Below are 15,758 nucleotides of genomic sequence, written 5' to 3' on the forward strand. Positions count from 1 at the left end.
ACAGTGAACTGCATCACTTGTGTTAACAACAACACATCCAAGGATATGTTGAGGACAGCCCGCAAAGTGTCACCACACATTCTGATGCAAACATAGTGTGTACACAATGCTCGGCAGGACAATGCAGAACATAACAAAATGGAACCCAACAAGCAACAAAATAACAACAACAAAGCAGGTTGTTTTTCCTCTCCCCTCCCCCCCCTTCCCCCACCCAACATATGGACAGTTATCCAAGTCCAGGACCGGTCTCCATGCTTTGTCTTCTGGACTTGCGACTGGCTTTCAGGTTTCAACCTTTGACTTGTGACCCAGATCACACTACAGGCACTGAAAACTTTGTGACAAGAGCCAACACTGACCACTCAATCCTATGACACAGAAATCAACTCCTTGCAGGCAACAGCGATCTGTTATTCTCAGTTCTCTATTCCCAAAGAGGAATAATTTGCCTCCAATTGGTAGCTGGCTGATTTCTGTTCACAAGTGGCACCTCTCTGTCCTCTCATGATGAGAGCATGCTCCTGGTTCACAGTAATCAGGGCTCTGATGAAATCAGCAGAGGCATGAAGACTTTAAATAACCTCTGATGGTAACTCTGAGGAAGCAGGAACCTCAAAAGTCAAGTTAAAGTAAATTTATTACCAAAGTACATATTTGTGACCATATACTACCTTGAGATTCATTTTCTCGCATTTACAGGAAAATAAAGAAATAAAATAGAATTTATGAAAACTATACATTAACAACTAATGTATAAAAGAAGACAAGCAGTGAAAAAAATATACTACCAAGAACATAATTTGTTGAGTCCTTGAAAGTGAGTTGACAGGTTATGGAATCATTTCAGTGTAAAGGTGAGAGAAAGTGAGCCATGTTCATTCTGGAGACTACACAATTACAGCCTGGATAACCTGCTTCCTCAGCTACTTCAGCTTGGGAATGTAGTTACCAGTTTAATTTCTAGTGCGAAAAAGAAGCGCTCTTATTTCCCTGTAAGCTCCTTGCCATCTCTTGCAGTCTGTCAGGGAGACCAAACAAAATGTTAGGCATTTTGTTAAACATACACAGCAGCCATAAGGGATCGGCATACTAGATTCCCTTTGCTTCTGATTTTGGGTGATTCTCCACAGGAAACACGTGCCTCAAATCCAGTCTTTTCAGCCCCCACGGCACCATTACCCAAGCTGGTGCTTTAATAGTGTCAGGCACAACGTTCTTGTTTGTTCCTCTTCCTCTTCTTCCCCTTTCACTGATGTTGTTTGAAAACAAGTGGGGATGGTGGATAGTAAGTGCCCGTGAAGACACCGAAAAAAATCAAGTTGAATCTGTAAGAAGCTGTCTGGGGCTGTGGCTTCCAAACACAGATAGAATATTTATTGTTACGAGTGAGGTCTGCATGGTGAATGGATGTAATGTATTTGTTTACAAGAGCATTTGTAGCAGCACTAAAAGCCTGTTCTGAACTAGTGCCCATTAGGAGAAATACCCCCGGTTTGGTTCTGAGCACTTGAAAGTGCAAAGGAAAAACAAAGTGCAAAAATGTATTTTCTTGCTGGATTTTGACATGCTTGTCAAGTTTTCTGTGTGTGTGATTGTATGTGCATTTTGAAGGAGGTGTCGTCTCCTGTCTGAGTCATGTGTTTGCTCTCCCTGACCTTTCTGTGGGTTTAAGTGTCTTCCTATTTGTGTGTGATTCTGTGACTGCACATTGCTATGCATCTGCCTGTCCCTCTGTGTGCATGTCTGACTGCCTCTTTCTGACCATGGGTGTGGTGCCTTCCTGTCTGTCTTGGGGTGTGGCTTTGAGGGGAGGGTGCTTGATTGTCTCTCCCTGAGTGTGGGTGTATTTGGGAGTGTCTGCCAGCCTATCTTTCTGTGCGTGGGCATACATTTCTGTCTGAATAGTCAGCATGGTGCATCTGAACACACACACGGTGTATTTCCAAATATCACAGCGCTAACCTTGTGATGCTGCTGATGGTATTTCTTTAGGTCCGGTTTCATGTTGTGAGACGAGTCACTGACAGGGGCTAGATCTGTGCCCATTTGCTGCTAATCTGACTGTTCACAACGGATCTGATACCTATTCTCTACCTCGTTCACAAATACATGGGGTCAATATCTGTAAATCTGAACGAGGATTGGGCTGTGAGGGGCTTCAGAGTCCCTGCCCCCCCCCAGTCTGTTTGTCACTCTGTCTGTATCTTTGTCTCTGTTTTTTTCTGTCACTCTCTTTCATTTCACAATCATTTTAACAGCACAGAACACTTTGGGTGTGTCCTTCACAGAGTGAATCCTATTGTGGATCAGTGCTCCTTGCTACTGGGGCAGTTTCATAACTTGTTTGTTACAAACCTGGCTGCTTGCCTTCTCTTTTCATTGGTCTATGCTGATGCTTGGAGACTGATCTAAAACTGCCACTCTATAATACAGGCAACAGAAATGTTGCAGATGAACTGTGCTTTGCTAGGTTATTACTTTAGTCCTGGATCAGAATAAATTCTATGATAGTGTATTGTTTTACCCCTTCTTGTGTCAACCCCGGTGCTTTTGAAATTGGTTTACAGCCGTTCTGACAGTGGAATAATCCCAAATCTTTATCAAACCATTTTTGTGGTTCTGAAAACCACAATAAATTTATTCTTCATCTTCATAAACAGACAAAGCTTAATTGTCTTGACTTGATTCAAATTGCTTATCCCTAGTACCATTCCACTATATATGAGTTTTATTCTGACCTTAGCAGTTCAGAGGAGTTCGGTTACAGATTGGCCATAATCTAACTGAACGACTAAACAGACTCAAGGAGTTAATTGGTCAATTCTTTTCCCATGCTTCCTAAGTGCCTCTAACTCTGGTGACTAGAGTTGGCTTCCTGCCCATTGATAACTGAAAGCCTGTGAAAGCTATTAGAATCAAGTCAAGCTACATCTTCATAACAAACATTTTTGTTAGTACTTTGATCAATTACATTCGAAGTACAGTATTGGAAATTCATGGAAGAGCAACTTGTTGATATTCTTTTCTACCCCAGCATATTTTTTTGACCCTTTACTCTACCAGGCACTTCCCTATGGACCATTTCAATTTCTTCTCCTTGTGCTGCCCTGCAGTGGCTCACCTTGAAACATGCAACAATCTCCACACATCTGAACTTGTGATCCCATCTCTACCATACTGCATAAACTGCAGCTTCTAGTCTGTTGCTGCAGCAGAATAGCATAGTTTTCAATACATAGAACACATCTAGCAATACAAAATAGTGAGTTTGAACCCCACCATAACTTTTCAATAAATGTGATAGTTTCTGAAACTGGTTGCCCTACTGTTAGTTCGTGAAATGTAATTGTATTTTATTTGAGGAAGATCTCAGGTTTGAATGAAACATGGGAAAAAACAAAGATAAAATTCACAAAAGGAAGAACCGAAAGAACGAGAACCTTTGAGATTAATGCTGCACTTCATGAGGGCACGTAAATTAATTATAAAACTATTGATTTACTCTAAAGATCTAAGTGTTTCATTAATTTCATGCAGTCTGGCTCTATAAGCCAATTTCCTTAACACAACGCAGGATAATCAATGAATACTCTTTAGAAGCACCAATATCCTTAAAAAAATAATCTGATAGTTGGAACTCCACTGTTTAATTTGATAATTTTACGTCCTTCTATAACATTTCCTTTCTATCGAACAGGAAGAAATCATAATCTCAAAGTCTGATATGGTATAGATTTCTTTCTTTATTGTACTAGTTTTCTGCCCTTAGGAACCTGAAACAAATTTTTCTTTTTCTAAGATCCTCTTAAGGATGATTTTAGCTAGCAGAACAAAGACGTGAACTTTTAATAGTTGATTCAAAAAGCTAAGGTAAACCAATGTCTGATTAGATTGGCCCTTACTTAAATGATACAGAGTCAATGAATAGATCAGGTCTAGTATTTTGAATGCTTATAAAAATTGAGATTTCATTAAGTCAGTAACTGAATGTTTAATCAGACTTACATTACTAGGAGGTTCTGAGCTCATTATTCAACTGAATATGCTAGATGAAACATCAAATGGAACGAATTACCTTTTCCATTCTGGTATTGTTTGCATCACCACAACTTAATGTCACCTCTTGCTAGCTGACCATTACAGACATCTGCAGAGCCTATTACAAAGACAATCCCTGTGTATTAGGGATGAAAAATAATGGCCTGCAACAGGGCAAAAAGATACACAGAAAACTTCAAGCTTTTTATGTCTACATCACCATCTCTTTTTAAATGGTATCATTCTAAGCTGAATGGGATTTCTTCTTGAATTTCAAGTAACATTTTCCAGAAATCCACAAGATAGTTGCTTTATTTCTTGAAGATAGTTAAGGTTAGTCAATTTAGAATTCAGTCTAATGCATGGGTGTAAGCATTCTGTGGGTATGACTTCAGTCTAAGATAAGGTTATGCCTTTTATATACACCCACACTTAAACCAAGGATTCGTCCATCACAGATTAGCATTCTTACTGCTTGTGAAGATTTTTTTCTTAACTGTTAGTTTTTGTTGCAGGTTAAAGTGCAGATAAAAACAAAGAGATTCATTTAATCTTTCAGATTTTACTTTTGCCAGCAAGAACTCTGTATACACCCTGGTATTGCTTAAGGAATTGTTTCAGATCAGGTGCTATGATATTACATCTCAGCCCAATGCTGCAACTAACCAACACAACACTAAAATTTTTTAACAAACAGAAGTAAAATTTGGGCTGATAGGAAAGTAGGGCTTGGAGGGGAGGAGGCATGCAGGAAATTGTGGTTTGCTGTGGTGATAATGGAGAGAGAGTTTAGGGCTCTACAGATGGGAGACCTAAATACATGCGTTTCCTATGTGTCCTGCAGAATATCATTAAAAATATATCATGACCAGTAGTTAGGCAGAGAAGAAATTTGGTAATAGATAACAAGAGTGCCCAGTAGAACTCGGGTCTCAATTACTTGATATCCTTGGACATTGTGAAAATGGCACTAGACATTCCTTGGAGAGGTGGTCGTGTCAGCTGAATCTGGAGATCCATTCATTTGTGGTTAACCTCATTGGACCCAGGGAAGTACAATCATGCTGTGAAGCTACTTAGGTGTTGGATTCAATGTTTCTTGACTCCTTTCAAGGGTATCTGAAAGGGATACCTGCTTGGTATCTGGACCTCCATGAGCTTAAAATAAAAAAAGTTAAAATGCATTATTATTAAAATATTTCAGTGACTGACTTCTGTACTGAGAATTGGTTCAGTGTTCAGTCAGTGGGTGGATTAGAGTTAATTTTGTGATTTTAATCATTTTAGCTCCCTGCCTGATCCAGTTCAACCCTTGAGAAGTAGAATTCCTTATAATATTGCTTACCAATATTTTGTTTTCTATTTCTCTGATTTCTTTCTGCACTATTCTTTCTCCTGTATTTTATTTTTCTTGTATATTGCAACATGGCCTACAAGCAAGTTAAGAGATTCAAGATGATATTTATGCACTTAAACCATACTTACTAGATTACAAAACCATCCAGGTTGCTCTATTAGTATGTCATTCTGTGTAGCACAAGGCAGTGCAAACAAAAACAGGAACAGACAACTCAGTTCCTATAATTAGATCTGAAGAATCCAAATTCTTTTCGGGTTGGAGCAGAAGACCACAGGTCAAAGTAAAGGCAGCATGAAACAGATAACGATATGTTAGTGCGTGGAGGTCACTGTACCTGTAAAACAATGTCAGGCAACCTATAAAAGTATCGAGACATCAGCTGTGCAAAATTCCACCTATCGGAGCTCTGAAGTACATCTTAACCAAAGGTTTGAGGTCTATTTCAGTCTTGGTTGAAGAGCTTTACCCAGCCTTTGCCATCATGGGTGCATCCAAAATGGCTACCTTCTTTCCGGAACGTGGTTTCTTCCGATTTCTAATCTCACTGTTCATTGTCAATGTTCTTAGCTCAGCCCTTTACAATGCCTGTAATGATACCAACCCACTCTATGTAATAATAGCCAACCTGACCATCATCTAAGCCTTCCCCATCATCTGCCTCACCAACTCATCAGCTGATACAACCACTTCTGTCATGTGATCCTTTTCCCAACAACCTTATTTCCTTTGCACTCATTGCAAGGGTAGGAAAATGCAAAGAACTGGTCTGCCCTACTGTGCGTGATGTTTTGGACCTCATGTGAGCTGGGTCAGCACAATTAAGTAAAAGTTACCACTGGACAAGTTTGACTCATAGGCCACAGTTGGGAATTTGATCACAGATTTTCTGTAACTCATTTTCCTCTTTTAGTAGTCATTCATAACACTTACTTTAAACAGAGTTAAAATTTTCATCTAACTTTTCATCTACTCTTGAACCGTCCAGTTCTCATTTTAAAGTTATTACTCTTTAATGGAATCCTGACAGAGAAAAGTGTCTCTCTTTCTTGCCTATCAGCTCCTTCACTTATCATTAATCTCCCAAATAGATTGATCTTTTAATCTTTTTATACTGTAGGAAATACAGAGCAACTTCATTACCCAGGACTCTTTCTCACTGGCCTCCAACTTGTTCCCTTATATTTGAACCCTTAAAAAAAGTGTTTGGACTTGACTTTGCATTGTTCAATGAGTGAAATATAAATTCCAATGGTTATCTTTCTATGTCCTTGAAACAATGGCTAAAATTTATTTTTAAATACTTCCCTGTTAAATGTTGTGATTAATTATTTTGTTGAAATCAATTGAATGGCAAGGAACAGGGTAACAATTAGTGAGGTATGTAACGGTATTGGTGGAATATGATTGGTAGTATCCCATAATACATTGACTAGTCACTGTTCTTATCAACAACTTAGATTTTGGAATGGAATTGCACATAACAACAGGTTTATAGACTGCAAAAAAAATACAGTATTTTAAACAGTGCAGTTAGAAGCATAACATTAGGCAGAAATATCAATAGCAATTGGGTAAAGTTGTGACAGCACAAGGAAACACAAGACCTAAAACTGACAGAAAAGAATGCATTATAAATGACACAAAGTTGTATAGGAACAAAATGAGCCATGTTTTAAAGAGTAAATTGTTCAGAGTTGAAGTTAGCAAACATTCCCACCCAAAAGGGATGGCAACATTTTGAAAAACCCTTAAACAAATAACAATTGATGATTAATCAATTGTTAATTTAAAATATCATACAGATTTTTGTTAACTAAGGGTATTAATATGAATTTCACAAAGGACAATGATAAAGAAAAATAGACTTCAATGATCCTTAAGACCATAAGGTACAGGAGCAGAATTAAACCATTTGGCCCATTGAGCCTGCTGCTCCATTTCATCATGGCTGATCCAATTTTGCTCTCAGCCCAGTCTCATGCACTTCTCCCCATATTCGTTCATGCCCTGACCAATCAAAACTCTGTCAATCTCTACCTTAAAGATACAAAAAGACTTGGCCTCCATAGCTGCCTGTGACAATGAATTCCACAGATACATCACTCTTTGGCTAAAGAAATTCCACATCTCCATTCTAAAAGGATGCCCGTCTATTCTGAGGCTGTGTCCTTTGGTCTTAGACTCTCCCACCATTGAAACATCCTTTCCACATTCGCTCTATCCAGGCCTTTCACCATTCAATGAGGTTTCAACAGGTTTCAAATCTCCCTAACTAATGAAGTGACACTGGTGATTTTCCAAATTAGAGGACAAATCCTGAATGAAAGAAGTCTTTAAAGACATATCTAAAGCATCTGCAGTTTCCTCCTACCTTTTTTAAACTTCTGGAGTGAAGTTTGTCAGATACTGGTGATTTGTCTATCATTAATCTTATTTTTCTCTCCAATTCTATTACATTATTGCACTTAACTCATTTAAGTTGTTGGCATTGTTTCAGAGAAGGTGCAGAGACTGTTAACCAGAGAATTATTATAAAAGCAAATTAGAGTTCAGAGATGTATTCTACACCATTTTAGGATCTCCTCAGACAAAATAGTCAAAATGCATGAAGATGCATCTCGGCCCAAAACGTCGACTGTTTGTTCATTTCCGTAGATGCTGCCTGGCCTGCTGAGTTCCTCCAGCATTGTCTGTGTGTTGCTTGGATTTCCAGCATCTGCAGACTTTCTCCTGTTTTAAAAATACACAATACAGTTCATGAATTCAGGGATTTTTAAAAAATCCAGTGTGAAAACGTACATCATGTGAACAACAGAAACAGTAGTAAAGTTATTAGCTAAATCAAAGAAACTTTTCACATGTTAATGCTGACATCAATTGTTGGCTTACAGTCTTCATATTCAGAGTTGCCAAGTTGTCTTGAACATTCTATGTTTAAAATAAAACCCTATAAAATGAATAGTCTGTGCGGGGGGAGGGGTGTGAAACTTATACTTTTATGTTGCTGTCTGCAATTTTATATCTGTTGTATGATAGACGAAAAGTCAAGTGAAGCAGAATGCTTGTTTTCACCTGGATTAGGCCAGAAGATTTGAATCAAATTATGTTGACGTTAATGCACAGAGATGTGTTTAGTAGCTCCTAGGGTGTGTGACAAAAATCATTCAGTTAGTCTCAAATATCTCTTGGTTGTTCCAGACTCCAACATCTGCACTCCCATGTGTCTCCGTTTCTTTTACACCAATAAATCGGTATCAAAGTAAACCTGAAACAAGATCCCCGCAGGATTCCCTTTTTATGCATTACAACACTGATACAAGTGTCTTAAACTTCGAATTATCAATGTTAGGGCAATTCTAAAACTGAATATATTGTGTTCCACGTTCTGCAACTCATTCACTGAGGTATTTACTAACAAAATAAAACGTGGCATAGAACACCAACATCTGTTTCAAAGTAGCCTTTGACATCAAACACAGGGGGTCCATGGAAGTGGTTAATAAGTTCACACAGCTATAAAATTGTACATTCTGTATCAGCCTATCTAGCACCACCCCCGCCCACTCCTAGTCTTTAGAGAGACGTCCCTCTCAAAGCGAGATGTTACCACATGTGCTCCGCAAGCGCGAGAAAGCTGTTGGACTGCAAGAGAGAGGCAGACACACACACACATTTAGAAAAATAAATTGTATTTTGCTTTCACGGTGAGGGAGACTTTATAAATAGAGGCGACAAGCAGTCCCTGCAGCTAATGCTCAGCTGGCGATAAACTAACTGGATTGCAATTCGTCGCTACACTAGTTATGCTTGGTATTCCTTCCACCAGCCTCCCACTCGCTGCGTCCTCCCACGCCAGGATCTGCGTCACGCTGCCCGTGTGGGAGTGAGTATGAGCAAGAGCGGAATATCCCATACAGCCCGGAGGGGGAGGAGGCTGCACAGGGGCTATGTGTGAGTGTCTGTGTATCGGAGACAGACAGGGTGGAGGAGGAGAAGAAGAAAGTTGAGGGGTGGGGAAAGGGGAAAAGAAACAAACCAAGAATCATAGCAGCGAGAGGCGCACTGTAATTAGAGCCGCGGGCAACTCCGGGCAGGGAAAGAGGGAGCGCGTGTCAACATCACTAGAGTGAGTGCGAGGGGTGGGATCCTCCTCCTCCTCCACCTCCCACCCCCGCCTTCCCTCTGCCCCACGGTGTTCGAGGCTTTGGTGCGAACAGAGCCGACGGGATAGCGGGCGACAAAGTTCTCAATTGCCTCCACAGCACCCAGTTACACAGCAAAGAGTGAGAGAGACTCATAGTGCACCAGGTAGGCACGGGCGTCATTTCTGCTGCAAAGCTTGCTTACTTGCACATGTTGGGGCTCTGTCCTTTCAATTGTGACAGGGTGGTGTTAACGTGTACCGGACAAATGTATTTTTTTGTTGGGAAGGGAATGTTGTTTGGTGAAGATTGTTACTTTGTTTTCTCTCTCTGTCTGTCTCTCCTTTCAATCCCGGTTTGTACGGTCCTTTTATGCCGGAAGGAGAGGGTGGATTTCGTAGTTGTGTGGGTGATTCCCAAAGAGCTTGAATACTATGGGCTCAAGTGGGCGTGAAAGCTGCAGTAGTGCAAGGGAGCGGGGGGAATAATGGAAGAACCGACTGGGTTGTATTTATTTGAAGCCTATATACCAAATAGAGCGAGCTTTTAAATGTTGTCTCATTGTGGGTAAGTGTTTGTATCTACACAGCACTTTTAAGAAAGTGGTACATTACTACCGAAAAGCATCTGATGAGATAGACGTGTCTTTTCGGTTCGTCCCGTACATTGACCTTTCAAAGAAGTTACTTTGATTCGTTCAACCCTGTATAAATATCACTTGTCAGTTCTTAGTCCAGTGAAGGTGGAGCGGATCTAAGAGTTGATAAGAAAGGGATGTGAAGAAATCGTGCATAAAGTGTTTTTTCAATCAAACCTTGGTTTCTTTGAAACTGACTGGAAACATTCGGGGTACGGGATACTGACAACCGAAACAGCGACTGAAGGATTGTCGGTCTAGCTGGGGATGAGTTGCACAATGACCACTGCCTGTGTGTGGGCAGCTGCTTGATGTCAGGCTTTGCAGAAGAACCTCAACTCGCTGATCTCTTTAACTGCAGCAGTAACATGAGATTTGACGTTGGTTGACCGGTTTCTCCATCAGCTGGTAATGTTGCCTTACCTGGACCCCCTTCTTCCTTAACTGTTGCATAGACGGTCAGACCTTATTAGGGTAAGTTGTGAGATTGTTCTTGACACTATTGAATAGATCCACTTGAAGAGTTGACACTGGTACCGAAGTGTGACATAAATGGCCGCCAGTGCCATAGTTTTTGTATTGGGCATCGAAAATTAGTTTATACTTCAGGGTGAAATGATAACGAGGAAATTCAAGCAACCTGGTTAGTGTTGAAACTTATCTCAGCTGGACCCTGAAGGTGTTAATGGAAGTCCTGTCAGTCCTGGACGTTTTAGGGTGAGGGTAGAATTGACAGATTCTCATTCCATGTTGGTATTCTGGCTGCAAGAATATTAGGTGAGGAAATGAGCTTTAAGACCAGGTAAGATTTAATGACAGACACAGCACTAAACTGTCACAGTTGCCCATGTTTCCTGCGCAAATTGAGAAATGGAAGTTGTAAAAACAATGACATTTGTGCCAGTGAATGGTATTGGAGCTGGTATAGGCATCATCGGCCTTGTTTTATTGTTCATTTGTAAATCACAGGCAAACTGTAAAGTATTTGCCGAAATGTACATTGGAGTGCAAAGTGTAAGAAATAAAGTAATTCTATATATCTGCATTTAGTTTCCAAGTTATCAATTTTCTATTTTGTTAATTAAAAAACCTGCAGCATAATTAGCTCAATATGACAGCAGGGAAGAATACAGAAAGATAGGATAATATTTAAATTGTGATATACAGAGAAATATTGATGTGCAAATGAACCTAGGTGTCTGTACACCAGTTGAAGAAGTTAAAAATGCAGTTGTAGCAAGGAACTAGGAAGGTAAATAAACACAGAACAGGACAGCCCAGGGTCAGGCCCTTCAGCCCACAATGTTGTGCTGAACCAATGAAATTAGTAATGAGCAACTAAACTAATCCCTTCTGCCCATACAATGTCCATACCTTTGCAATTCCCTCACATTCATGTGCCTATCTAAATGGCTCTTAAAAGTTCCTTTATGTATTTGCCTCCACTGCTTCCCCAGGGAGTGCACTCCAGGCACCCAACACTGTTTTTTTTAAATGGCCCTCAGAAGTTTTCCCTCTCAAATGTACCTTGTTTGTCGGAAGGTCTGAACATAAGAGCATGGATGCATGGATTTTTTTTCATAGCTATACTGAAACAGAAATGGAAAAACTCAGCATATGTAGAAAGTTGAACAGCTGATGCTTCAGTTCTGTGACCCTCTGTTAGTTATATTTCTCCTTGCTAAGACTACAGTTGGAGTGTTGAGCACAGTGCTGGTCAACTGAACTCCTGATATTCTTGCCATGGAGGCAACTCAATTTAATCAAAATGATTCCTGTGATGGGAGGACCATTCAGTGGGAAGAACTTGGGTCTACTAATCTTGCATTCACTACAGTTCAGAAGAAATGGGGAGGGCTCATTGAAAGGTACAACACTGCAGTGGGTTGAACAGGCTAAATGCAGGACAGATATTTCCCTGGCTTGGGGATGTGGAGCCAGGGTTTGTGGCCAAGATTTGGTGAATATATTAATATATTTAGGACTAGGATGAGAAGAAGTTTAACTTAATGTGGCGAACTTGTGGAATTCAAAACCTCAGATGTCTATAGAGGCCAATATGCTAAATATACTTAAAGAGAGATTTCTAAAAACAAAAGACATCTAGAGGCAAGGGGGGGAGGGAGAAATATGGTGTAGAAATGGCAAATTAGCCAGGATTTATTAAATGCAGCACGGGCATAAAATGGCAAAATCCTATTTTTGAGTTTTCATGTTCTTGAGTTACAGTTTTAAATTGAATAGTATGCAAATTTTAATTACAGCATAAATATTCCTCCAGCTACTTTGAACCATTTACCTTGTACATCACCCTGGTTGATAGTTGCAACAATTAAACCAAAGTTGGCACAGTTCCTCCTTTGTCACAAGTTTGCCTTGATGAAAAAGGCCTCTGTGTGTGTGTGTGTGTCTCTCTCTCTCTCTCTCTCTCTCTCTCTCTCTCTCTCTCTCTGTGGGGGATGGGGGGTGGGTTGGCTGGAGTGGAGCTAGAGAAGAAACTACCAGTTTATTTTGCAACACCATGGATTTTTTAAATGTACATTCATATACATTTTACCACTTTCTTGCACCAACTTTTCAAGTCTTACATCTACATTTCATTTGCAATTGAAATGTTTTAATTTGTCAACATGTAAACACACTGTCTCACCATTGGTGGTGCTCAATAGCCACCAGTTCACCCTACCACACCACACCACAATTGAATCCCTACATCCCCTCACCTTCTTTGGACTTGGCAGCAGAGTTTTCAGTATTCCAACAAAACTTGTCTATGTTGTTGATATTCAACTATAAATAATTAAGGCGGTTCACTGATTTTAAAAAAAGTGATTAATTTCTCAATTAAAACTTAATCTAATGATTTAAGAAATATTTAAGAAATACAATTACTGTATCCATATGACTGATGACTTTTGGTACCATTGCTGTTATTGCATGGGATCAACAAGCAAAATGAAAACAATTGGAACTTAATTTGACATCTATTATAAGTTGCAATTTTTCTAACCAGTGAACAGTCAATTAAAAAATAGACCTATTCATGCCTCACCATTTTTGCTTAATTCTATAATGCTTTTGTTCTCAATTTTTCTTTTGGATTTGTGATGGAATCCTGTGACCTTCATTTACATGTTTTATTTGTTTGACAACCCTATTTACTCTACTTTCAGCTGTTTAGATATCCAGCTTTAGCGCATCGAACTTCCTTAAGCTATGTACCTACCTGATCCACCTTAGCACTTTTGTCTGGCCAGTTAACCTAGCATTATACTTTCTGCCAGACTTAATTCATGCCTTGTTTGCTGTCTGACTAATAGCTACTCTTACAAACTATGACCTGTCCCTGTGCACCCAATACTAAGGGGTTACATGGCTTTTAGACAATAGCAATATGGTGTGTACCAAAGGATTTGTTTCTACAAGTCAAATTTACTTTCATAATTTCCTGAAATTAATGAATCATAAACATAAATTAAAGCATTAATCACTGTAAATTAGAAACAGTAAATCAATAGTCTCTAAATCTGAAAGCAGGAGGCAGTTGTGTGGTGTTTGAAAACAAGTTCATAAAATTGGATTTTCATTTCAAGGCAAAGTTCTTCCATGACTTCTGTGGTTAAGAATGTACAAATGTCACCAAATAAATGGTAACTGCAACTGAATAATTTTAAAACAATTTTAAAAATGATTTTAAAATCAGTGTAGGCATATACTTTATATTTTGATGTCCCAGGCCAGATCTTCTTACCAAAATAATGCAGAAACCAATGGCCACAGTTATTTATCTGAAGTATCTTCAGAGTACCCAACTGCATGTTTGAGATAAACTGTCCATGAGATTCATAATATTTTAAAAAATTGTTGAAACTACAGCTTGTTGGTTTGATATTTGAGTGGAGAAATTCTTCTTGATCCTTTTTGCCAAAACCCCATCACCAACCCCATCTAGGCAAATTGAGAAATCCTATTCTGAATTTATGCTGATGTTTACTGCCTTAAGCACTGTTAACAGGAATTCCCATTATATTTTATAGCATTTCTGTGCAGTCCAAGTTATGAACTAAATGACACAGAAATATGCAACATTGTATCCTATTTTTTTATTTGTACCTTTTGCTCAAAGTAACTGATGGAATTTACGGCTGGTTTTGCCTGGTTCCAAACTATGTGTGTATATGTTCATAAAGTACTGTGATTTTTGACTGGACTAATCTATTACTTAACTAGCAATTTTTCTGGCTGTTATTCACAGGAAGCTTTAGTGGTCTGGTAAATTATGCTTTGTACCTCCAAAATTGCTCCTGATGTGGCTTTGTGTGATAATGGAGATCAAGATACCCACTGAACTTGAGTCTAGGATCGAAATGATTTTGAAATTATGGTAAATGAAGCTGGGGATAAGCTGTTGTAGCCTACTGATGTGAAGACCCAATGCAAGCTAAGGGGAAGAAATAGAAAGAAGAGACAAGTGCAGACAGGAATTCAGAGTTCTATTCTTTCTTGTGAAGAAGCTTTACTGAGAGCTTGATTCAAATAGTACATTTGGTAATGCTCCAATGCAATATATTTGGCACTGCATCAATTTTATTTCTTCCCACAGTCAACATCTTTATTGATCAACTTGATTTTTTTTTAATTCTTTCCTGATGTTCACTAATGTCAAGTAGTTAGTGTGACATTAGGAATGGGTTTGAGTGGCTGACCAGCCTAATTCCATTCCAGTTAACATGGCTGGAAGGATTGTTGCCTAAAGATCCCCCTTTTGCTGTCAAAAATACCAAAAATTAAAATTTAATAATTTTCTTAGTATGAAAAATATATCATAGCTGCATGCAACTAAGTCAATAACGCCTCAACATGATAATCATTTTTAATAAGTGGCTGTATGGGTCTCAAGATGGCTACCGATGTTCCTTGACAGGAGTATGTATTGTGCTTACCCATCAACACTTTCCACAGCAACTCTCTTCTCTTGCTGTCCGTTGTCTTGCTGGTGTTTAGGGCAGCAATGAAGGTCCTGCATCTCTTGTCTGTCCTTGGCCATCAAAACCAATTTTGGTCTTGGTCTAGGGGTGTTCAGGGCTTCCTTCATCATACAGGTAGCTTCCAATATGGGTTTACGAATGGGAGTTCAGATAGTTATTCACCTGCATTTTGTAAATATTCAGTCAGCAAGCAGCAGCACAAAGGAAAGCTATTTGGCCCATAAGTCTGTGCCAGCACTCTTGTAGAGCAGTTTCACATATTTCCACATTTCTGTATCATTTTCAGCTTTGTCATTTACCTAGTTAATTTTTGAAGACTGTTGTTCACACTGTTCCAACCCCCAACTACTTATGGTGCAAAGAGAAGTTTTTCTTTGTGTTGTCTCAAGTTCTGTTGTCAATCACCTCAGATCTGTGATAGCTTTTTAAAATATCTTTTGCTTCCAATCCCCTGAACAGGTCACGTTGCTGTACAGCTGAGACATTTTAGTAATTTCTGGTTTTCGGTGCCAAAGTATTGAATTAATCTTTTTCTTTTGAAAAATCCACTGTGTAAATAATTTGTTTTAAATGAAAACAATATTAAAGTA

At 39.1% G+C, this 15,758-nt stretch overlaps 1 protein-coding gene across 4 annotated transcripts in view; it reads left to right on the top strand.

The window, feature by feature from the left end:
• Positions 1 to 9,300: 9,300 nt before the first annotated feature.
• LOC132392677 (NGFI-A-binding protein 1-like) overlaps positions 9,301 to 15,758 on the top strand; it is a 37,742-nt gene continuing 31,284 nt past the window's right edge. The window contains exon 1 of one of the 4 annotated variants that reach the window (XM_059966885.1): positions 9,301 to 9,352. The gene's annotated coding sequence lies outside the window, so the exon portion shown is untranslated. The other 3 variants (XM_059966887.1, XM_059966884.1, XM_059966886.1) reach the window with 3 other exon arrangements.

The sequence above is a fragment of the Hypanus sabinus genome, chromosome 4, assembly GCF_030144855.1.
Source record: "Hypanus sabinus isolate sHypSab1 chromosome 4, sHypSab1.hap1, whole genome shotgun sequence".
In the NCBI taxonomy this organism is placed as follows: domain Eukaryota; kingdom Metazoa; phylum Chordata; class Chondrichthyes; order Myliobatiformes; family Dasyatidae; genus Hypanus; species Hypanus sabinus.